The sequence below is a fragment of the Rhamphochromis longiceps genome, linkage group LG16, assembly GCF_057381845.1.
Source record: "Rhamphochromis longiceps isolate RC_006_pf linkage group LG16, R_longiceps_female_GT1.1, whole genome shotgun sequence".
NCBI classification, from domain to species: Eukaryota; Metazoa; Chordata; class Actinopteri; order Cichliformes; family Cichlidae; genus Rhamphochromis; species Rhamphochromis longiceps.
In genome coordinates this window covers 35095882-35122209 of record NC_140572.1, presented here as the reverse complement: position 1 = coordinate 35122209, position 26328 = coordinate 35095882, and the positions used below count along the sequence as shown (strand labels likewise).

The window sequence follows — 26328 nt, the reverse complement described above, 5'->3', positions numbered from 1 at the left end:
AGTATACACAGGATCATAAACAACAGTTTAAATCACACTAAATATCCTCCCTGTTTGAAGTCTTACACATACAAGAAAAAGAAAGAAGAAAATCCTTGGACACCGACCATTTAGAGTTTAGGAGTCTGAAGCCTGAGTGCATCAACAAGCATTTCAATAGAACTAATAGTTAATAAAATGGTGTGTGAGTGTGTGTGGCATCCTATTCGCATACTACTTTTAACAGCCATTACAAAGTGTATTGTAGGTGTGCTATCAACAACATTTAAAATAAGATTAAATATAGGACAACTGTCAAAATCGAGTAAAATCAACTAGAGTAAGAGTATTGCTGATAAAATTAAAACCACATAGAAAAGTAATACAAGTATAATTCAGAGACCTAGGACTCAGAAACAACACTAACATAAAGATGATTGAGCATGGTGTTTCATGTTTGTCTCTTATCCTTGACCTGCAAGGGGAAAATAATGGTATAGCAGTGTTTTCCGTTTCCCTGACACACTTTTTCCCAATGCTGTCTTTATTTATTCTTTTTTAATACATAGGTGTATATATATATATATATAAAAACACACATACACACTTCTGTGTGCAGCTCCAGAAGCATCCGCAGAAGAAGCTGCTAAGTCAGCGAGAACTCAGCCAAGTGAGCTTAAGCAGAGGGGGGAAAAAGAAAGAAAGAAAAAAAAAAAGGAAGCAAGACCGCTTCAGGAGCTTGAAAAACTGTTCTCCGGGTTGCTGCCACTGGCGTATACTCAGCATCTTAGCTAGTGGGTTTGATGGGAAGAGGAGGAATGATGAAATAGGGGTAGGTCTGAAAGAGGAAAGCTTCAAATCTTATTAGCCAAGGCCGCGATTTTCCACCTCTCTACGTGTACAACCTAATTCATTAATCAGTAAAAATTCCAGACATCCTCCAGGAGACACATTTAAGAATTCGATCATGTACGATCAGGGTTGACATTTGAATGCTTTGTTGCTCTGAAATAATGCTTTAAGTGTGCAGTAACTCCTGCAAAACCTAACAAACATACATGCCTTAGTGTAGATGCTTTCCCTTCTGTCTTTCCCTTCTTTCCACATTAAGAGGAAATGCTCTTAACCCTCCCTTCTTCCTCTATTATTCATTCAATGGAATACTGAAACTGCAACTACTCATACACTGAACCAGCACTCCCTCTCCTGCCTTGTTCTCTTTGCTTTCTTCTATGCTCACTAACTCATCCTCTAATCTCCCGTTTGCTATGTCACCTCATGACAGAAGAGACATGACATTTCACAATGCTCTTTGAGACACACGGCATCTGTTTTAGCACGGCACATAATAACAGCGGCAATAAGGGAGACTTGTCGTTCACTGTCTTAACGCTTCAGTCAGCTTTTCTTTAACTAACAGACACAGCTCTTCTACTACATTTACCTCTCTGTTGGTTGACATTGTGACGCCAAATCTGGCACAAAAACTATAAGAACATCCTCTTGATGTTCTTTTTAAATTTTGCACAGCTTGATATGAGTGGAGCTACAGTCTTCTTCCCTGCAGGGAAATCCAAAGCGGAAGCAGATTATTTAAACAGCAGGGTGTGATCTCCGTGCGCCCAGATTTAACAAAACTTGATCCACTGGCTAATTTGCTTTTGTCGTCCTGTAAAACGGAGCTGTGTGACGTCATTGATAGCCCATGCAATGACAAGCACACACTCTGTAATTTCTCTGTAAACTTTTTTAAATTATCAGTGTGAAATCCCAAGCTACCACTATAAAACTACTTGTCTTTGTGTGTACAAGTTCAGAAACATAAATTTCCTCCCTCCCTCTTTGGGATTAAGTGGTTACATACTGGGACATCAAAGAGCTTTGGTGCCATCTCGATATTAAGGGAAGGCTCTGTGATGAAGGTGTGAGGATGTCAAATGCTGCTTAACAACACAGGATATTCCCCTGACACACAAACGGAAAGACAAGCACAGTCAGTGCCTGTTTAACACACCAATGAGCCAAACACACCATTTCATGATTTTGTGCTGCTTGTCTTTTTTGTGCAGTCTCCTGCATCTTGCACCTTTCTATACTCCTTCGTGCTGTCATTCATGACCCAAATTTTATCTCTCTTTCTGAAGGCTTTTCACAGGTTTAATCATGTTGCACAGCTAAAAAAAATGCTTGTGAGTGGGACACAGGAGGGGCCATGTACAGGAAAATTGCATCAATTATAGATTCAGCGACTGGTGCTCAACCTTCTAGAATCAATAGCCAAATACAGTCACATGTCACTAATTTACAAGACTGATGCAAACAAACAATATGAGTTCCTTTAATGGAGATACCATCATTTGGAAATGCAAGGAGAGAGATTGATGTGTTTGATATGTTGTGATTGTTGTGTATGTTTAGACTTTACTGGGCAAGCAGTGCCTGCCTTGCTTGCACAGATAGCACACCCATAATATAAAGAGGACATATACACAACCCTAAAGGCTTTACTGCTTGTCTTAATGATGCTGACAGTTGGATATAACAAAATTTTCTTTAACCTAATACCTTGAAATTCAAAATTGCCTTGTTTTATTCATACACACCGACCGAATTAGATCTAGCACTAAACTTTGAACCTGACCTTAGAAAAGTTGTCCAGTCCTTCGTTTTAATAAGATTAATGACCAGAATTGAACTGATGTGCCATTTCTAACTTTCTGGAATAAATGAAATGGTAGTTCAAAATGCAGCATCGAGGTGTGTTATTGGTTTTACTGATCAGTTTAGAGCTCTTCTAGCGCTTGTCCTAAACAACATGGTAGAAATGTGGACCCTGTGTGAAACATTTGAAGCTTTAAATCCTCCAAGGCACTCCTGTCTGTTTCAAAGTGTCAAATCTAAGGTAGCTATGGTTTGACATCAGGATCCCTCGGTTTTCAAATGACCTGTCTGGCTCAATTTTCTTTTTTTTTTTAACTGTAATTTTAAGACAATTTTATATCCCTGTGCAACATTTTCTCAAATTATTGCAATTATGTATGTGTGTTTGTTGTTTTTTTTGTTTTTTTTAATTGCTTGTCATTTATTAAGTTGACAATATTGTTGCTTTTTTGTATTAGGTTTTGTAAAACGTATGGCCTTACACAACTTTAGATTTGTCCTGTTTTGTTTTTTTATCCCTAATGGGCATTTGATTGAACTTAGCATTTAGCATTTGCACCGGTATCAAAGGATTCTAAAACTTAGTTCTCAGTGGTACAATATAAATAGAATTGTTTTTATTCCAGATATAAACACACATTATTAGCACACACATGACTGCCTCTTTCAGCAGTACAGAATTGGTCTACACTAGGCTGCAAAGGATATTGAGATGTGTATAAGCACAGGGGCAGTCACATATTGAAATCTCCCTAGACCACAAATAGGACAACTACAGTATTTTAATCACTGCAAATCTGCACATCCAAACTTGTAACATCAGCTCACTGGTACAAAAAACAGAAATAAGACTGGATGATTTTTACATTTGATGTCTGGCTCCATTAATTTGTGTTTTCCTCAGAGTTCCAAGTGCCATCAAAAGGTCTTGTTAGCCAGTGACCTCATTAATGTGGTTGGATCAAACAGACTTGTATCTGATTCTAGCGACCATTTAGCAACAGGGTTCTCAGCTGCAGGGTCAGAACACCACAGGGGGTCAAAAGTCAATTTTACTTCACTGAGTCTTTATTTATGGGTCACCAGGAGTACTTTCATCCCCTATAATAATTGCTAAATATACAGGGGCACCTCAAATAAGGTAGTGCAGCTTATTAAGACATTTTTTGATATACTTTGGATAAAATATGTAAACACATTTTTATCTGCCTATATAATTTATATACTGTTTTACCTTTTAACTATGGAATCTTTTGTTATATGGATTGTTGGAATGTACGATGATGACTTATGATGCTAACCTTTTGAGTCAGGGCAATGGTTGGTCACAACAATCCTGCACACCTTGTGCAATTTGATATGCAATTAGTAAAATATGTGATCAATGCTGGTATGAATGTTTTACATTTTCAAAAATCGAAGGTCTGATATAGGTTAGAAACTGAATGTCCTTGTGGCTTTGAGCCTACATGGACTACCAGGCCTTGTAGAAAAAAAAAAAAAAAAAAAAAAAAACCTAAGTAAAATAAGGCCGAAAATAACATGTTAGAGATTTTTCTTTTCAATGCTAGGATGATACTGTATGCATCTCATGAAGAGGGATCATAATAGGGCATTCCTTTGATCATTACCCACAGGGGTAAACATCATACTGTATTCAGCACAACAACATGTCAGTCAGGCTCTATTTATTATTCAAGGAAGCAATTATAGTAATGATAGTAATTTTATTCCAAAAATAATAGCTCCTTTGTGTACATCTGCTTATATCTTTGCTTGTGTTTGAGCAAAGGAGAAACTGAACAGCTGAGAAACTGAGTAACTGGCTCCTAACTGAGAAAATTCAATTGAGATGAGAATGCTCAGTTAGTTCAGCATTATTAAATCTGTAATTTACCACCGTAGGGAGCAATCAAGCACCATATGCAATCCATCTTTATGGAAAGGAGAAACTCAGGTAATACACCCTGTCAGAGAAAGTGACTGGTCAACAGTTTGCAACTGGTAATTTATCAGATTTATTAACGCTGGCAGTTTTCATCTGCTCAAAAAAAATTGTACTAGTAAGGGAAAAAACAGCTGCACAATTTCCACACACAAAAGGGGGTGTGTCTCATGATGCATGAAACATATTTGGCTGACTACGTCTTTGTGTACAAACAGGTGACAAATTAAAGGAAAATCTGTATAACACATCTTAGTAGGCGTTGTGACACCAAGTGCCACCACACCAGCTTCAAAAAGCCTCATCTTTGGAACTATGCTGAAGGGATGGACACAGTTCTTCCAAAAGTTATTCCCGCAGGAGTCCAAAATCTCTCGCAGGTGTTCGGTTGAGTTGAGTTCTGGATACATTTTCAGTGCCCTAAGGATGGTGGCTCATGCTGGAAGAGACCATTTTATCAAAGGATAAAGGTCACTCTGAAAAACTACAGACTCTCCATGACTAATGTGAGACGTGGCCCCTCATTTGTATTTGTTTCTGTAGGAGGTACTGTGAGACTTTAGGGAGTCTAAAGGCTATGGAGATGCACTTGTGGGCAGTGCTCCAAAAAGGCAACAGCTTTTTGTCCAGGGGAGACTGCACAATCTAGGGGAAAGCTCACTGGTTATAAAGTTGGCATGAACAGGACGATAAGAGACAACAGTTCTTTCTGTGAACTATAATTGATGGCAACTAAATTCTATTTTTTATATCCATAATAAAACAAACTATTACACATTACAAATCCCACAAACTACACTAAGTTGCAACAGCTTCTCTCACTTAAACAACTCAAAATAATGTGCATATAATTTTTAAAGATAACTGGATGTCAACTCTTTTCTCTTTTTTAATCAATTCCATAATTTTCCTTGAAACTGCTTTGAACCCGTGTTCATACCAGCGCTCATGCTGGGGCTGGTGGCTTGTAGCTGGTTAAGCTTAGCCTTTGTTAGTTTCTTTAAATATATCCATGTTTACCTGGATGGAGGTATTTTAAATGTCTCAGTTTTTCTGGTGTCTCTGTGGTTTGTTTTGGCAAAATCTCTGTCTACACTCATGGTGAAGAGCTGCAATGTCAATCAGTCTTAACTGTAGTAAAGGTGAAGAAATAAATAATAAATAAGTTGCCTTTTTGTCTTTTCCATAGCAGGGGGTAAATTAAAGGAGAAACAGAGAAAAATTGGTGTGTTTCAAGATAGTTACAGAGTGGAGAGACTTGCTTTTAGAAGCAAAGAAGAACAGTGCATATTTTCATTTACTCAATTTTATTCTGATACTGCCCCCTGGTCACAACAGACACCCCCAACATGACACGACTATGCTGGACCTAAAGGGGAACAACTGGACCAAACCTTGTTCAGACACCCCCCAACATAATAGAGCCATAAGACCTAACTTTTTTTCTTGGATACGTCAAACGCCAGGACGAGTGGAATACATTGTACAGCTTAAAAGGGCTAATTATAGACTTTAATTTCTCTTTCATTAGAAATATTTGAAAGAAAGATATGAATACTTGAGCTGGACATAAGTGGAGCAAAGAGGTGGTTAGCTTCTTTCCTCCTGAAGATGTGTGCAGGATTAATAAGGCTCATATCCTCTACTCAGGGAAATACATTACTCCTAAAGCACAGAGGAATAAGCTAAACTATAATTAGAGTGATAAAAAGGAAGAAAAATATTGATAATGTCTTTAAAAGATTTACATTAAATTGGGTTTAAGTCTTCAGTGGAAATGAGTAAAGATATCTTGCTTGAGCCATATACTTTCAAATGAAAGTTTCTTGGATGGATGAGCAACAATTATCTGTTCTAATATCAGCATTCAGAAACAGACGGCAAGAGATTAATAAACACCAGTGGCAGAATCTGATCAAGGGTACTTGATCTGATGCTTGCAGGGTACCTATCCCGTCAGGCAGAAAACAGACGTGGCTGTAAATCAAAGGAATACTCATAAAACTGACCTAGCAGGTCCTGACTCACTGCTGATCAAGGAACTAATTGATGGCAAGACTTATTTATTGAACAAGTTGCATGTCGCAGCAGATAAGACCCAATTCCTCTATGCAGCTTGCAAAAAAAGAAACAATCTGTGGGTGACCACCAACTGCTGGCTGGAGGCACTACACTCACTTTTAAAACAGGACTTGAGGTTTGAAAACATTAACTTTTCAATTTGTGCATATTGTCAGATTAAAACATGGCTGTTCAGAACATAGATTGTTTACTTGCTTTGACACAAAAATGGCAGCATTTTTCACATGGGCAGTTATATACACGTGTATACAACTATCAGTGTGCTCAAAATTCACTCACACAGGTTGTGAATTTACCTGTAGAGGTGGGTGGAGCTGTGTATAACTAATCTGCATGCAGACAATAAAGCAGCTTATGGCAGACATTGTACGCCAAATGCGTTGCAGATAAGAGACCCCTTCATTTTGTAGAGAGATACTTCCATCACATCAGTCCTAAGCTTAAATCTGAAATGAAACAATCAGTGATTTGTTTCACATGATAAAAACCTTTCACACTGCACAAATATGTGGGTAAATGCCTTTTAACTTAGTCTTCAAAAGTGACAAGGGAAGTGTCAGAAGAAAACAAACAAAAACATTTTTAGAAATGTGCCATTAGTATTCCCAGCTCCGTGTCTCAGTGCTCATTCATGCAGATGTCACACAGGATGAACTGATTCTAATAACCGCTGTGAAACGTAATTCATCAGACAGTAACGTAACAGCCCATAAAATTAACCTGACAGGCCTCAGTTTGCTCTCTGCATTTGTCCTTTATGCAGTTTGACTTCATTAAGTGGACGCTCAAGTCACATTTTCACATCTCAGGGTCAGGCTTCCCCTTTTATATATATCAAGATTCTGTTTTGCTGCACACACAGTAATCAGAAAGAACTGCAGCAAATTTATGGAATAAAACAAATTTGGTGAAAATATAATATATAATAGGACAGGATGCGAGACAGATATTAAAACGTGAGGCTTATAAAATTATAAACAGTATAGAAGATTACTTTATTAATATAGTGGAAAAATACCCAATTAAAAAAATATTTCTCATTTATATATAAAAGGCTTACAAATGAAAACATGCAGAACACTGCAAATATTAAGGAAAAAAATAGGAAAGTAAATATTATAACTGCTGATAAAGTGCGGGAGGAGTCGTGTACAGTTTGTCATAAAGGAATTGAAAGCTAACTATGGAAAGAATTTGACTGGAAACTAAAAAATCTCTCACAATCTCTTCATATGTGAAAGAACCCAACTGTTGGAGAAAATGTGGAAAAACAGGAGCACTCACATATCTTTGGGACTGCCCAGTAATCCAAGGATTTTGGCTACGGGTCAAAGAAGAAACTGATCAAATCTTACCAGTGAATTCTCCATTAGAGCCACTGATCTTTTTTTGGGAGCTACACCAACAGAGACATACAGCTCAGACCAAAGGCACAGTCTACTGATACTGATTGCTAAGAAAATGATAACTGTAAACTAGAAAAAAACAGAACCACCATCCATAACTCAGTGGGTACAGAGACTGAAAAAGGTCCAACACAATGGAGCGAATGACGACAAATCTGCAACTGAAACTGGCCATTTTTCAACAGAGGTGGAACTGCTGGGTTACACCGTACCTGAGTGACTGAAGGATTTGGGTTATTGTAGCAAAGCCACTATTGTGATAGAATAGTTAGAAGGAGCTGTGCTTTTCTAGGACCGATATGGTTTTGTCACAAACTTCCCTTTTTGTATCCTTTTTTTAAAAATATGATTTTAATTCAAGTCGTATGTCAGTGAATACTGTCGTTTTGTGGAAAGATGAAAAGAAGTTAATAAAGACAGGGTTTTTTTAAAAGTGAGGTGCAGTTAGTTTCATGTGTTGGCCTCATGGTCTGATACGCTCTCACACAATTAAATCTTTTTTTAAATACTTTAGAACAAAAAAAAAACATCCTTACTGAAATTTTCATACGCACGATGCAACTGTATTAACATGTAAAAATGCTAATTCTGAAAATTGTGTAGCAAGTTTTCATGTGTTGTATCTTTTCAAAGACAGAATTTATCATGTTTGCTCTTTCTCCAGGTTAATATTTTTGCCTCATATTGATAATAGCCTGTTTCGACTAAGTGCACTATTCTTTATTTTGTATGTCTTTCTTAGTTTGCCTCCGATTCTTGTTGTCCAGCGGTTGTTTTCTTCCTAATTTGCACTTATTTTAGACTGATTAACGAGATTTCAGTGGGACCATTCTCTATTTAACTGAATAACCAGTTGAGATAGTAAGTAGAATGTTTATACTGGTTTTGTGCACCGTTTTCTCTCCAATCTAAAAATGGAATTGGCCTAAATGAGCTCAGTAACCATTGTTCAATGTGTTTGTTAGAATCACAGACAGTACAAAAGATGGACATAGCTTCTAAAGTTGGAAAAGTAGAGCAAATGCTTTAGGGTTTAAACCTTTATTACTTATTATTAGGGCTGGGCCATATTATACCGTTCACGGTAATACCGGTATAATGTTAGGCAACGATAGGAAAATGAAATATCGCGATAGAATGGGAGTAAAACGCGCATGCGCAGTGCCTTTGTTTTCATACGCACATGGCCGATTGTTGAGTGAAACAGATGAACCAGAATTGGTTTGTAAAAATGGTGCAACTTCAGTGATGTGGAACTGGTTTGGTGTTTGTCCGTTAGATACACAACAAAGCACATTTTTTTGCAGAACATGCAAGCGGCCGTCGTTATTGTCATATTTGTCGGACTAAGATGCTCTTAAATCTGGGAGTAATCTGGGTCCTAAACTCCGTATTCTTCAGGTCAAACAACACTGCAGCATCACTGAGAGTTAAAAACTGTCTAAATTCTTTCATCTTTAATAAAACGATCAGCATTGCTGCTTTACCAGGTGTAACTATAAAGTTTAACTTCCAGGCATCCATGAAAACAAAAGTTATTACATTTAACGGAGTTAGAAGTTAGCAGGAAGCTAGCGGAAGTTAGCTCGCTAGTTTCGCTAGTTACCTAAGCATGATATAGCATGTTCTGACGGAGAGATTTCTGAAAAAAATCAAACGTACAGCTCTGCTATCACTTCCAACATAAATGAAGACAGGAAACTAAACAGCAGTGACGTTTGTAGGGTTACTGAAGTTGGGCTAGCTGGTATATAATGATGTGCTACGTGATCGCTAGCGACACAGCTATGTTAGCATAACATAAACAGTGAAGCTGGAGGACGAACACTAACACTTTTCCACTTATAAAAGTTAACGTGAAGGTTCTTCATGGTTAGAGACAAATGCAATCGCATGGCAGGATGCTGTAAACGGACCAAACTTCAGTCAGGAGAACAACTGAGATAATCCATCCACAATACGAGGTTAGTCATTAATATACTGCAACAACATGGGAATAGAGCAGCTGCCAGAGAATTCAACATTAATGAATCAATGGTACAGAAGTGGAGGAAGCAAGAAGAATGAGTTTAATAAAGTTTGATTTATCTGACTGCTTTGTTTCGCTTAATGTGCCTTATAATCCCGTGCACCTTATGGTCCGAAAAATGCGTACTGCACACTGCAGTTTAATGTTGCAAAGCACCTCTTTTTAACTTCAGTGGATATTATACATGGTTATGCTCAGGATATGTCAGCCCATTTCTACTGGAAATGCCTTTTGGTTAAACTTTCAGCAAGGAATTTGCATTTGCACTGTTAAATTTTTATAAAGCTTTAATGTACATAAAAACCAGCTTCTTGTTTAAGTGAAAATAAATGGAAGGTTGTCTTTTTGCGCTAGTAATGTTGTGGAGTTGTATTTTGTCTCGCATCAATTATATCGTCGGTTATATCGTTATCGCAAATTTTCAAATATATATCGTGATAAATATTTTTGGCCATATCGCCCTGCTCTACTTATTATTTTTAAAAGCCACCAGGGGGCGATGCCTGCGGTTGCTAAAAGACTTCCAGTCCTGTTGAAGTTTAATGGAACACAGTCCTCTGTCCTGGCTTCAGTGATCACATTCCTGATGATTTTATAGCCACACTCTCATTTTACATCACAATGAATAAAACATAATTTTGTAAACTTTAAGTGTCAGTAAGGAGGATTAATCAGAGAATGCTCCTTTGCTAATCACTTCTAACAGTTTGACTCTCAGACATGAGTCTTGCTGAGTCTTGTCACATCTAATTTAAAACACCAAGAAATCATCAAACTTCTCACCTCAAGGTCTCAAAACAGGATTTCACAGTGGCTACTTCCATCTTTTACACCATCTATAGTTAGATTGTATAAACTATGCATCTATTTTTAAATCACAAAATAAAAGGTTATAGTTCATGTTCACCAATTCTGGCAATACTTCTATCATCACAGTAAAACACATGTAAACTTAATATTTAGCAAATAAATGATAGGAAATAACTTCTCCCACCTTACATTAGAATTTAGGGGATTTGTAATTTATTTACATCAAACACAAACAAATAAATGTGTAATCGCATACAGTAAAAAGTATGCGCATGCAGTGGGTCTCGTCTTATCAACACTGCACATGAAACGAGCAGAAACCCCACACACCACACGGTTGACTACCAGACAGTTTGTGTGATGAGCAGGCAGAAAGGCGAGCCTCTCCGGACATAAATATGTCCAGCTTTAAGATATACAACTGGCAATTCCATCTCCAGTCGAAGTCTCACCAATTGCTTTTTGCCCCTTCCCTACAACTCATGCAGGCGTATAATCCACAAGACAAAAACACGGCCTTGCCCACGTGCAGGTGCTGCACAGGCTCATAATCACACCGTGGCAGTGTGAGAGAATGGATATTTAAAACAAAATGAAAACGATGCCTGCGTTTAAATGGAGGTCACACTAACAAATCCATCAATGGGATGTGGAAGCTCTGCGCAGTCAAGTAGAAATCCAAGAACACAGATAGAGTCTTATTCATGATAACTAGCAATATTCGAGGATCGATACTCTCGGACTGAGGACTTTAAAAAGTGCTTTGCTTAAATGTTACTTTTGGACAAAAATTGAAATTTATAAATTGTCCCAATAAATAAAATGTTTTAGTCCAATGTCTCCAGTGCTTCCCATTTACAGGCCTTATTTTGATTGGGCATCTAGGTATGCTAACGGCAAACCCCTATTAGCATTATTTATTCATATTTTCCATCCATTTGTGATTACGAAGCCATTAGTGGTCAATTAACTGGCCATCTAGCCTCGGCTCCTTCACTGTACCCATTTATTTTACTAGCTCAAGTCAGGTCTACTTACATTGATATAAGAGAGTGATATTATACCCCTTTCGTCAAACTGAGTGATTTATGACCCCCCTAATTGATTTATGACCCCTAATAAATTATTCATGAGCTCCGGAAGTAATTAAATTATTCATGAGCTCCGGAAGTAGGAAGTAATTAAGTAATAAAAATATGATATTCATAAAAATATGATATTCATAAAAATATAATTGATTATTTAGAAAGTTTCTTATATATCAAAAAATAGCATTCTTTTATTTCTTTAAGCAATTAAAAAATTTATTTTTTTTATGCTCAAAAAACGCCATCTGGTGGCGGGTCAGTGTGTGTGTGTGCGCGCGCCTGCGCGCGCCCGAGGCTATGTGTCTGGGCGCGCGGGGGCGCGCCCGTGTCTCCGGACCGTGCTCTCTCGGGCTCCGTGCTCATGTGTTTAAAAATGTATTAAACCATATTAAAATTGTTTAGTTAAACTTGTGCTTTTGTAACGTTCAGTATGGCCACAAACACATGCTGCATGCCTTGGGGGAAAACTTTATTTCGATTTATATGCATTTGTAGATTTAGAATAAAACTCATACTCAGAAAAAACTCGCGATCCCCTAACCCTAACCCTCCTTAGAAACATAAGCAGGGAAAACTCCTTAAAAAACCCTCCGCGTTTTCTCCAAAACCCTACAATAACTTGTTAGGGTATCCCCTCTATTCCCAAAACCTTATATTCCATAACAGGGGAAATCCTGAAAAAATCCTTAGTCTTTTTTCTCAAATTCAGCGCCCCGCGGCTCCCTTCATGCTCAGCCAAACAAAGCCAAAACTCCTTTTAAAAAATTCTCCGCAATTTCTCCAAAACCCTAGAATAACTTGTTAGCTACCCCTCTATTCCCCCCCCCCCAAAAAAGCGCTATAATCCAAAAACATTGGGAAAGCTCCTTACTCTTTTTTCTTCAAAACTTCCCTCTTACTAGCAAGCTCTAAAATTCAACCCACACTCTAAGTTCTACCTCGCTCTTAATCTCCGATCCACAACTTCTTGCAGAGCACAATTTTTTCCTGCTTGTTCGCTCCCCGCTCTGCTCCCGAATGCGCTGCTTACCTCGTTCGAGACCAACTCCCCCCCTTACTTCGCCCCGCTGCCAATCACATAACTATTGCACCGCTCCCTTCGCACCCCGGTTAGCCAATCCGCTCCAGGTCCGATTTTTATGATCTCCCGCTCAGGTTAAGACTACCCCCGAGCTCCCAGAAGACATCTGACTTCAGACGTATCAACAACTGGCGCCGCTCAGACTGCTTGCGAGTTCGCATAGGGAGCGGCCGATTTCAACAGCAACTTGCGTCTCTTTCCTTATCCGCATATCATTCGGTAAGTGTTAATCTTCCTCTCTAACTACATTTTTGCATTTTCCTTTTTACCATTCTGTCAATCCTTTCATTTAAAAAAATAAATAAATATCACAATGGTTTGTAACAGGTACAATACACCATCCATCCATCCATTCGCCTCCACTTATCCTTAGCCTATCCCACGTACAATACACTTTAAAATATATATAAGCTCCACTTTTAACTCCCGTAAAGGTTTATACATTACATGTCTACATCACCTATCATGGCCTCATCGGGTATCTCATATCATCTTGTTATTGTTATGTTATGCTCCTTTGATATTTTGCTAGTTTGCGTGTTTTAAAACTCTTTGTTTTTCTTTATATTTTTAGACCCAGATGTGTTAACCTGATCCCTGCGAAACACCAGCTCTGTGTGGATTTTGACCGCGAGTGACCGGATGTTGTTTCCGGCCTGAGGTTGCCTGAAATGCCGTGAGGCTCGTTTGAAAGATTGCGCCCGAGACCAACTCCGCCTCCAAGGCATGCCTACCTTTAGCTGCCACCAGTGAGATATCAGAGCCGGGCTCCACATATCCAATCAGGAGCACGAGCAAGACAGCTTTTGCAGACTCTCCAGAAATATACAAGTCCTTACCAACTGCTCTGCAACCCAGTGTTTCTGGTCCCCTCACTAACATCGCTTTTTGAGATATTTTTTATGAACCACCAAAAAAGCAATTTTACCCCACAGACTGGGTCTGAGGGCAGCAGCGGGGACAAATGATTGTAATGAAGCGACGGACATTTCATGGCTGGTCTTGCATAATCGTGAGTTATTATGTCATATGGTGATAAGTACATAGTTTTGCAAGAGGCATACAAGCACTGTGGAAAAAGTAATCATAAAACTGTTTTTGTGAACACCCTACGTTATGCTTTAAAAAATGTGATACATGTAATGTGATCATCAAAGAACATGATTTTTAAAAAAAAAAAAAAACTTTTATTCTTATGCTTTTAAAGTATGTCAGATTATCTTAAAACACTTATTTGTATGTTATAATGTTTTTCTTACACCATGTGTAATTTTTATAGACACCTTATTCATTGTATCAATGTGTAATTATGTATCTTTGATAAATAAATAAAATATTTAATCTTGTATTTGTGTACTTTCTGGTGATTCAATAAAAAATTAGTCACATATCGCTCTGATAAACACAGATGGCTGAAAGAAATGTTTGATGGAACAAAGGAAACAAGTGTCTTGCTGCTAAACTTTTAAGTCACCATGGTTTAAATGAGAAAGTCTGTATGTAAAACATGAAAAACTCCATATCAGTGATATCTACAAAGGTGTACTCATTTCTTTGTAATGGTACTTTACTGTTCCAATGAAACAAAAAGAAAATCTCATTTTTAAAGTACATTTTTCGGCCACCCTGACCTATTTTCAGGGGCAAGAATGTTGATGTTAGACTGTGTTTTAAATCAGGTTGTGATCTTAAACTAACTATCACAGCACTGATTTCAGTTGTAATGTCAATTAGAATCCCAATTTGGCTTTTCTCCAGTCAGTGTTATGGTGAAATTTAACTTGTTCTTTTGTGTAATTGCACATGGCCCAGCAAAGGACCCCTTAGTAAACTGTACAGCATAAGTTTTCAATTCACTTTTGTCAGAAAACTTCACAGTATGAGAAATTACAGCACAGTTTCTCCAAACGTGTGGTTCTTTTTCAGCCAGCGTGCTTTTAGAGCATCTACATTAGCTCATGTAGTAAAAGTACAATCAGTAAGTGTACTTTAACATTTGAGATTCCGAGTCACTCTTGCTTAGATCATGTGAACTATATCATGAACCTTTTTTTGTATAATGCATCAAACGTGTTCAAATCAGTTTATTTTCAATTTATTTTAACTAATCTAGAGACAAGCAACTCCTTTTTAGCTTCTGTTATGTATTTACCTCTCACACCTTAATCTAGATGTTAGTGTTCTCAGAGTTAACATGTCTCATGTTGCCATGTTGTATTTCTAATACCCAGCCTCAGTGTTCGCCCTGTTGACCCTCAAATCCAAACACCAATGATCTAGATATTCACAAAATTCATAAGGAGATTCTTAAGGTCTTAAGTTTTGTTGTTTTTATGTTTTACAAAAAAAAAACTTCACATTTTTTTATATTTTTAAACGAAAGTGACATGCAAGGATATTTTTCTTTAGTGATGTTGCTTCAGCAATCTCAAATACTAATTATTCTGGGAATTTTTATGGTCAAACTATGTGATTTTCCAAATGTGTGTGTGTGTGGAGTAAAATGACCTTGTTCTTATGATGTTGTCACCGTGAATCATTTAGGATTAACAACACAAATTGTATCGATAGCAGAAACAGTCTTATAACTTATAATTCTCACACGTTACCGCTAGTTTTACAAACGCAGTCTTCTTCAGCTCTGTTTATGTAGCTTTTATGAAACTGATTTTCCATAGTACAAGTAGAATTTAATTTTTCTTTGCTCTCCAGTATAAATGCAATAATTTGCAGGCTTTTTACTGAAACTCTCACAATGCAACACTCAATGCTCAGAGCTTCATATATCAACAGCTCTGAAAATATCTTCTTTTTTAAAGTAATGTAGGACAGGATCTCTCACTCTCTGTGTCTCAAAAAAAACCCAACTAAACTGGCAATCACCACTAAACAAATGAAAGTAGTTTATGGCTTTTTTATCAGCTGCATTTCTTTCATTTATGTATTGATCCCATTGTTTATTGGTAATGCTTTTAGGTCACTGTTTTAGCATGTCTGCCTCACACTCCATTTAAACAGTTTAACAGATAGTGGGGTCTGGTAAGGAAGTTGGGGGGAAGCAGACAACTCCACAGGAAGAGTCTTTTTGTCTTTTCTCCACTGTAAAAGATAGCAAGGCAGTGTGAAACTTTCTTTGCGGGAAAGACAAAACTGAGAGCCATGCTAGGCTCAGTGAGAGACTCTGCTCACCCTCTGCCCCAGCGATGGCAGTCCCTCACCAAGCTTGATTTCTGTTCTTTGTCTTGATTAAAGAATGTTAGCTACCGCTCATCGCTTGTCTGCAGGCTTTATTAAACGGAAAACTTCCACAACAACCTCTAAACAGTGGTTTATGGCTTTTTGTCACCTGCAACACCATGTAACACTTGGATGTTAGATTCTTTTACCAGTCAGTGTTGTTAGCCCCAACCCCCAGGCTCCAGGTGTCTGAGCTCTAACCCTGGCTGCCAAATGTCCCCCTGAGGCCTTTGTGCCTTTTACCACCAGACTAAGTTTGTAGTCCTATCTACTAATATTATTATTTTTTTTTTTATTATAGCACAAGTTTCAGTTAGGTTACTACTTTGACTTCCTCAATTTGAGCACATTTCTGACCCGATACTTTATCAAGCTTTTACTCGAGTGTTTTTGACACTAGCAGCTGTACTTCTACTTAAGTGAAAATTGCCTGCAATTTTGCCACCTCAGTTGCCACTTTTTCTGGAGTTTGTACACTTTTTATATTGAAACGTTCAACGTTTTACGTGTTATCCTTGATCACAGTTCTAAACAAGTTAACTTTCTTCACTTCAAAGTAACCCAAAAAAGAAACTATATGTCCAGTTCTCTTTACTCCAAACCTGGTTTAAGGCTATGCTGTTGTTGTGATATGGCCATACAAATAATATTAAGTTTAATTAATCTTTTAAAAAAATGGCTGCTTCATGGCTACCTGTTCAGAGAATTTGCAGACTTTTATGGAAACTGTCACAATGTAACACTCTCACTGTCAAAACAGGGTTGATCCATGTTTCTATGAACACTGATTAATATATCAACAGCTCTGAAAATCCTTTTTTTTTTTTTTTTTTTTTTTAAGTAAAGCAGAACAGGATCTCTGTATCTCTAAAAATCCCAACAAAACTGGCAATCACCTCTAAACAAATGGAAGTAGTTTATGGATCTTTATCACCTGCAACACCATGTAACACCTAGATGTTAGACTCTTTTACCATCACATTTGCAAGGGTTTATGTGTTATCCTTGATCACAGTTCTAAATAAGTTAACTTTCTTGACATAAAAGTAGCCCAAAGAAGACAAATATATGTCCAGTTCTTTTTTACTCCAAACCTACTGATCGGAAAACATTATGTGATGCTGGAAGTTTTCATCCTATCCATCTGCAAAACAAGTTTACCTGTAAGCCAACACATTAGACGTAAGCAAATTTGTGAAATTCCTGAACAATGTGCTTTGTGGAGTAGCAGTAGTACTAGAACTAGTACTAGTAGTCCTAGTATTCTGCAGCAACCAGGCTTCAAGAGTGATCACTCTTCTGGCTTTCAAATGGTGAAAACATGTCACAGTCTTAACCGCAAATCAGAAATGTTGGTAAATTTAAAAAGGAATTTAAACGTCAGCTTTGACATAGACACAGACTTTATTAATGCCACACTCAGGAAATTCACATGTTACACATGATTTAGTTCACCTGCTAAATCCCCAGAGCAATAACCACATCAGCATCATTAGCCTGAGTGTTGATCCTCCAGGTGAGTGAGTGGAGTTGTGTGTGTGTGTGTGTGTGTGTGTGTGTGTGTGTGTGTGTGTGTGTGTGTGTGTGTGTGTGTGTGTGTGTGAGAGATCAGAGGTGAAGCTGCTTTCTGCAAAGTCTCATCAACAACCAGGAAGAGTCTAAAAGCACTAAATATGAAACAGACCATTTACCATACCCAACACTGAGCTCCTGCACAGTCAGATGGAGTGAAACATAATGTCCCAGTGGTATTCTGTTGGATTTAGCAGGTGAGCGTTGTTGCCAGTCAAAACCTTTTTGGAAACTCTTTACAAGAATCAATGTAATTATTTGTTTTACTTGAATCAAATGTATTGGTTTATATACCTGAAATAAAACTTTTTTTTGGAAACCCGTTACATCAAATAAAACTTTCTTGGAAAAGCATTGCAAGAATCAATCGAGTTATTTGTTTTACCCCATTCAAATCTATTGGTTTCATTACATCAAATTAAATAATTTTGGAAACCCGTTACATCAAATAAAACTTTCTTGGAAAAACTTTACAAGAATCAATGTAATTATTTGTTTTACTTGAATCAAATGTAATGGTTTATATACCTGAAATAAAACTTTTTTGGAAACCCTGTACATGAAGTAAAAGGTTTTTGATCTTGTAAGTTCTGGCTTTAATATTTTCAGCTGATAAAGTGAACTTCATACAAACTCTGTGTTAGAAAAAGGGGATAGTTTACTACATGCTATAAAAACACAATCCTTAATCTTTTATTTTGCAACTTTATCTTTCTGTTCTGGTTTTTAGAGTGATTGTTTTATTGACTCGTACTTTGGGAATCACCCTGTTGTGAGAAAAGGATAAGCTGGGAGAGAATACAGCATTATACAAGCAGAGTGTTTTAGCTGTATCCGTAGATCTAAGACATAAACCTGTTGTTAAAAAAGAATAGTTAACTGAAGTGCAGATTTAATTTTAAATTATTTCACGAACTGTCCAGGAATTACAGAGAGCTTTATACTGATATGGTAAAATTCTCTGAGTGTATTGGTTGTATATGACAAGTATTTGTAAATCATTAGTAGTTACTCTTGCATAGGTGTTTTGCTTGTTTTAAATTTGTGCACTATTTATTTTTATTTTTTGTATTTTGTAATGAATCTCTAATTCACTCTAAAAACCAGAACAGAAAGATAAAGTTGCAAAATAAAAGATTAAGGATTGTGTTTTTATAGCATGTAGTAAACTATCCCCTTTTTCTAACACAGAGTTTGTATGAAGTTCACTTTATCAGCTGAAAATATTAAAGCCAGAACTTACAAGATCAAAAACCTTTTACTTCATGTACAGGGTTTCCAAAAAAGTTTTATTTCAGGTATATAAACCATTACATTTGATTCAAGTAAAACAAATAATTACATTGATTCTTGTAAAGTTTTTCCAAGAAAGTTTTATTTGATGTAACGGGTTTCCAAAATTATTTAATTTGATGTAATGAAACCAATAGATTTGAATGGGGTAAAACAAATAACTCGATTGATTCTTGCAATGCTTTTCCAAGAAAGTTTTATTTGATGTAACGGGTTTCCAAAAAAAAGTTTTATTTCAGGTATATAAACCAATACATTTGATTCAAGTAAAACAAATAATTACATTGATTCTTGTAAAGAGTTTCCAAAAAGGTTTTGACTGGCAACAACGCTCACCTGCTAAATCCAACAGAATACCACTGGGACATTATGTTTCACTCCATCTGACTGTGCAGGAGCTCAGTGTTGGGTATGGTAAATGGTCTGTTTCATATTTAGTGCTTTTAGACTCTTCCTGGTTGTTGATGAGACTTTGCAGAAAGCAGCTTCACCTCTGATCTCACACACACACACACACACACACACACACACACACACACACACACACACACACACACACACACACACACACACACACACACACACACACACACACACACACACACACACACACTCACCTGGAGGATCAACACTCAGGCTAATGATGCTGATGTGGTTATTGCTCTGGGGATTTAGCAGGTGAACTAAATCATGTGTAACATGTGAATTTCCTGAGTGTGGCATTAATAAAGTCTGTGTCTATGTCAAAGCTGACGTTTAAATTCCTTTTTAAATTTACCAACATTTCTGATTTGCGGTTAAGACTGTGACATGTTTTCACCATTTGAAAGCCAGAAGAGTGATCACTCTTGAAGCCTGGTTGCTGCAGAATACTAGGACTACTAGTACTAGTTCTAGTACTACTGCTACTCCACAAAGCACATTGTTCAGGAATTTCACAAATTTGCTTACGTCTAATGTGTTGGCTTACAGGTAAACTTGTTTTGCAGATGGATAGGATGAAAACTTCCAGCATCACATAATGTTTTCCGATCAGTAGGTTTGGAGTAAAAAAGAACTGGACATATATTTGTCTTCTTTGGGCTACTTTTATGTCAAGAAAGTTAACTTATTTAGAACTGTGATCAAGGATAACACATAAACCCTTGCAAATGTGATGGTAAAAGAGTCTAACATCTAGGTGTTACATGGTGTTGCAGGTGATAAAGATCCATAAACTACTTCCATTTGTTTAGAGGTGATTGCCAGTTTTGTTGGGATTTTTAGAGATACAGAGATCCTGTTCTGCTTTACTTAAAAAAAAAAAAAAAAAAGGATTTTCAGAGCTGTTGATATATTAATCAGTGTTCATAGAAACATGGATCAACCCTGTTTTGACAGTGAGAGTGTTACATTGTGACAGTTTCCATAAAAGTCTGCAAATTCTCTGAACAGGTAGCCATGAAGCAGCCATTTTTTTAAAAGATTAATTAAACTTAATATTATTTGTATGGCCATATCACAACAACAGCATAGCCTTAAACCAGGTTTGGAGTAAAGAGAACTGGACATATAGTTTCTTTTTTGGGTTACTTTGAAGTGAAGAAAGTTAACTTGTTTAGAACTGTGATCAAGGATAACACGTAAAACGTTGAACGTTTCAATATAAAAAGTGTACAAACTCCAGAAAAAGTGGCAACTGAGGTGGCAAAATTGCAGGCAATTTTCACTTAAGTAGAAGTACAGCTGCTAGTGTCAAAAACACTCGAGTAAAAGCTTGATAAAGTATCGGGTCAGAAATGTGCTCAAATTGAGGAAGTCAAAGTAGTAACCTAACTGAAACTTGTGCTATAATAAAAAAAAAAAAAAATATTAGTAGATAGGACTACAAACTTAGTCTGGTGGTAAAAGGCACAAAGGCCTCAGGGGGACATTTGGCAGCCAGGGTTAGAGCTCAGACACCTGGAGCCTGGGGGTTGGGGCTAACAACACTGACTGGTAAAAGAATCTAACATCCAAGTGTTACATGGTGTTGCAGGTGACAAAAAGCCATAAACCACTGTTTAGAGGTTGTTGTGGAAGTTTTCCGTTTAATAAAGCCTGCAGACAAGCGATGAGCGGTAGCTAACATTCTTTAATCAAGACAAAGAACAGAAATCAAGCTTGGTGAGGGACTGCCATCGCTGGGGCAGAGGGTGAGCAGGGTGAGCAGAGTCTCTCACTGAGCCTAGCATGGCTCTCAGTTTTGTCTTTCCCGCAAAGAAAGTTTCACACTGGGTAAGTTTCACACTGCCTTGCTATCTTTTACAGTGGAGAAAAGACAAAAAGACTCTTCCTGTGGAGTTGTCTGCTTCCCCCCAACTTCCTTACCAGACCCCACTATCTGTTAAACTGTTTAAATGGAGTGTGAGGCAGACATGCTAAAACAGTGACCTAAAAGCATTACCAATAAACAATGGGATCAATACATAAATGAAAGAAATGCAGCTGATAAAAAAGCCATAAACTACTTTCATTTGTTTAGTGGTGATTGCCAGTTTAGTTGGGTTTTTTTTGAGACACAGAGAGTGAGAGATCCTGTCCTACATTACTTTAAAAAAGAAGATATTTTCAGAGCTGTTGATATATGAAGCTCTGAGCATTGAGTGTTGCATTGTGAGAGTTTCAGTAAAAAGCCTGCAAATTATTGCATTTATACTGGAGAGCAAAGAAAAATTAAATTCTACTTGTACTATGGAAAATCAGTTTCATAAAAGCTACATAAACAGAGCTGAAGAAGACTGCGTTTGTAAAACTAGCGGTAACGTGTGAGAATTATAAGTTATAAGACTGTTTCTGCTATCGATACAATTTGTGTTGTTAATCCTAAATGATTCACGGTGACAACATCATAAGAACAAGGTCATTTTACTCCACACACACACACATTTGGAAAATCACATAGTTTGACCATAAAAATTCCCAGAATAATTAGTATTTGAGATTGCTGAAGCAACATCACTAAAGAAAAATATCCTTGCATGTCACTTTCGTTTAAAAATATAAAAAAATGTGAAGTTTTTTTTTTGTAAAACATAAAAACAACAAAACTTAAGACCTTAAGAATCTCCTTATGAATTTTGTGAATATCTAGATCATTGGTGTTTGGATTTGAGGGTCAACAGGGCGAACACTGAGGCTGGGTATTAGAAATACAACATGGCAACATGAGACATGTTAACTCTGAGAACACTAACATCTAGATTAAGGTGTGAGAGGTAAATACATAACAGAAGCTAAAAAGGAGTTGCTTGTCTCTAGATTAGTTAAAATAAATTGAAAATAAACTGATTTGAACACGTTTGATGCATTATACAAAAAAAGGTTCATGATATAGTTCACATGATCTAAGCAAGAGTGACTCGGAATCTCAAATGTTAAAGTACACTTACTGATTGTACTTTTACTACATGAGCTAATGTAGATGCTCTAAAAGCACGCTGGCTGAAAAAGAACCACACGTTTGGAGAAACTGTGCTGTAATTTCTCATACTGTGAAGTTTTCTGACAAAAGTGAATTGAAAACTTATGCTGTACAGTTTACTAAGGGGTCCTTTGCTGGGCCATGTGCAATTACACAAAAGAAAAAGTTAAATTTCACCATAACACTGACTGGAGAAAAGCCAAATTGGGATTCTAATTGACATTACAACTGAAATCAGTGCTGTGATAGTTAGTTTAAGATCACAACCTGATTTAAAACACAGTCTAACATCAACATTCTTGCCCCTGAAAATAGGTCAGGGTGGCCGAAAAATGTACTTTAAAAATGAGATTTTCTTTTTGTTTCATTGGAACAGTAAAGTACCATTACAAAGAAATGAGTACACCTTTGTAGATATCACTGATATGGAGTTTTTCATGTTTTACATACAGACTTTCTCATTTAAACCATGGTGACTTAAAAGTTTAGCAGCAAGACACTTGTTTCCTTTGTTCCATCAAACATTTCTTTCAGCCATCTGTGTTTATCAGAGCGATATGTGACTAATTTTTTATTGAATCACCAGAAAGTACACAAATACAAGATTAAATATTTTATTTATTTATCAAAGATACATAATTACACATTGATACAATGAATAAGGTGTCTATAAAAATTACACATGGTGTAAGAAAAACATAACATACAAATAAGTGTTTTAAGATAATCTGACATACTTTAAAAGCATAAGAATAAAAGTTTTTTTTTTTTTAAAAATCATGTTCTTTGATGATCACATTACATGTATCACATTTTTTAAAGCATAACGTAGGGTGTTCACAAAAACAGTTTTATGATTATTTTTTCCACAGTGCTTGTATGCCTCTTGCAAAACTATGTACTTATCACCATATGACATAATAACTCACGATTATGCAAGACCAGCCATGAAATGTCCGTCGCTTCATTACAATCATTTGTCCCCGCTGCTGCCCTCAGACCCAGTCTGTGGGGTAAAATTGCTTTTTTGGTGGTTCATAAAAAATATCTCAAAAAGCGATGTTAGTGAGGGGACCAGAAACACTGGGTTGCAGAGCAGTTGGTAAGGACTTGTATATTTCTGGAGAGTCTGCAAAAGCTGTCTTGCTCGTGCTCCTGATTGGATATGTGGAGCCCGGCTCTGATATCTCACTGGTGGCAGCTAAAGGTAGGCATGCCTTGGAGGCGGAGTTGGTCTCGGGCGCAATCTTTCAAACGAGCCTCACGGCATTTCAGGCAACCTCAGGCCGGAAACAACATCCGGTCACTCGCGGTCAAAATCCACACAGAGCTGGTGTTTCGCAGGGATCAGGTTAACACATCTGGGTCTAAAAATATAAAGAAAAACAAAAAGAGTTTTAAAACACGCAAACTAGCAAAATATCAAAGGAGCATAACATAACAATAACAAGATGATATGAGATACCCGATGAGGCCATGATAGGTGATGTAGACATGTAATGTATAAACCTTTACGGGAGTTAAAAGTGGAGCTTATATATATTTTAAAGTGTATTGTACGTGGGATAGGCTCCAGCGCACCGCGCGAGCCTGAGAAAAGGATAAGTGGAGGCGAATGGATGGATGGATGGTGTATTGTACCTGTTACAAACCATTGTGATATTTATTTATTTTTTTAAATGAAAGGATTGACAGAATGGTAAAAAGGAAAATGCAAAAATGTAGTTAGAGAGGAAGATTAACACTTACCGAATGATATGCGGATAAGGAAAGAGACGCAAGTTGCTGTTGAAATCGGCCGCTCCCTATGCGAACTCGCAAGCAGTCTGAGCGGCGCCAGTTGTTGATACGTCTGAAGTCAGATGTCTTCTGGGAGCTCGGGGGTAGTCTTAACCTGAGCGGGAGATCATAAAAATCGGACCTGGAGCGGATTGGCTAACCGGGGTGCGAAGGGAGCGGTGCAATAGTTATGTGATTGGCAGCGGGGCGAAGTAAGGGGGGGAGTTGGTCTCGAACGAGGTAAGCAGCGCATTCGGGAGCAGAGCGGGGAGCGAACAAGCAGGAAAAAATTGTGCTCTGCAAGAAGTTGTGGATCGGAGATTAAGAGCGAGGTAGAACTTAGAGTGTGGGTTGAATTTTAGAGCTTGCTAGTAAGAGGGAAGTTTTTGAAGAAAAAAGAGTAAGGAGCTTTCCCAATGTTTTTGGATTATAGCGCTTTTTTGGGGGGGGGGAATAGAGGGGTAGCTAACAAGTTATTCTAGGGTTTTGGAGAAATCGCGGAGAATTTTTTAAAAGGAGTTTTGGCTTTGTTTGGCTGAGCATGAAGGGAGCCGCGGGGCGCTGAATTTGAGAAAAAAAGACTAAGGATTTTTTCAGGATTTCCCCTGTTATGGAATATAAGGTTTTGGGAATAGAGGGGATACCCTAACAAGTTATTGTAGGGTTTTGGAGAAAACGCGGAGGGTTTTTTAAGGAGTTTTCCCTGCTTATGTTTCTAAGGAGGGTTAGGGTTAGTGGATCGCGAGTTTTTTCTGAGTATGAGTTTTATTCTAAATCTACAAATGCATATAAATCGAAATAAAGTTTTCCCCCAAGGCATGCAGCATGTGTTTGTGGCCATACTGAACGTTACAAAAGCACAAGTTTAACTAAACAATTTTAATATGGTTTAATACATTTTTAAACACATGAGCACGGAGCCCGAGAGAGCACGGTCCGGAGACACGGGCGCGCCCCCGCGCGCACACACACACACACACACACTGACCCGCCACCAGATGGCATTTTTTGAGCATAAAAAAATAAAAAAAAAATTTAATTGCTTAAAGAAATAAAAGAATGCTATTTTTTGATATATAAGAAACTTTCTAAATAATCAATCATATTTTTATGAATATCATATTTTTATGAATATCATATTTTTATTACTTAATTACTTCCTACTTCCGGAGCTCATGAATAATTTAATTACTTCCGGAGCTCATGAATAATTTATTAGGGGTCATAAATCAATTAGGGGGGTCATAAATCACTCAGTTTGACGAAAGGGGTATAATATCACTCTCTGATATATGTTCTCTGGTATTTTACTTTATGTCCACATTTGAAACTCAAGTTAAGACCATAACCTCTAACATCTGAGTGCTCATTTTACATGGAAATAATGTTAGAACCATATATCTTATGTCATTAGTGGCAGCTGGGCTTGCCTTTGCATCATCCTAATCTACAGCTTCTCAAACCTCAGGAGAAACTAAAGTATTTCTCCTGCTTGGGCACATAAGCCGATTTCTTACCAAGAAAGCTTTCCCTCTCTTTCACAAAGGCCCCAAACTGGCTGTCATTTGTATCAGTTGGATACTGTTGCAGTTTTGCGCTGGCAGCTATTTGGCTTATAGTTCTTTTTTTTTATTATTATTATTATTATTATTATTATTATTATTATTATTATTATTAGTAGTAGTAGTAGTAGTAGTAGTATTAATATTATTATTAATACCTTTTCTTAGTAGCTGCTGTGTGAATCTCCTTTCGTTGTTGTGTCCTGAATGAGCCGGGCTTAACAAAAATCATAGCAAAGCCACTGTCATAAGTTAAATTATGACATCAAAATTTAAGCAGTGGAAAAACAGCAGCTTGAAAGTGATTGCGAGTTAACGTGAGAGAGAGAGAGAGAGAGAGAGAGAGAGAGAGAGAGAGAGAG

The 26328-nt window shown here is 37.3% G+C and overlaps 1 protein-coding gene and 2 long non-coding RNA genes across 7 annotated transcripts in view; 2 read left to right on the top strand and 1 right to left on the bottom strand.

Annotated features, from left to right (window-relative positions):
* pcbp3 (poly(rC) binding protein 3) overlaps positions 1-26328 on the top strand; it is a 101504-nt gene that overhangs the window by 11801 nt on the left and 63375 nt on the right. The window lies entirely within an intron of this gene.
* Positions 12943-14427, top strand: LOC146651563 (uncharacterized). Its single transcript, XR_014907906.1, has 2 exons — positions 12943-13300; positions 13656-14427. It is a non-coding gene; the product is annotated as an uncharacterized LOC146651563 (long non-coding RNA).
* On the bottom strand, positions 23226-25067 carry LOC146651562 (uncharacterized). Its single transcript, XR_014907907.1, has 2 exons — positions 24375-25067; positions 23226-23992 (listed from the first exon to the last, which is right to left on the bottom strand). It is a non-coding gene; the product is annotated as an uncharacterized LOC146651562 (long non-coding RNA).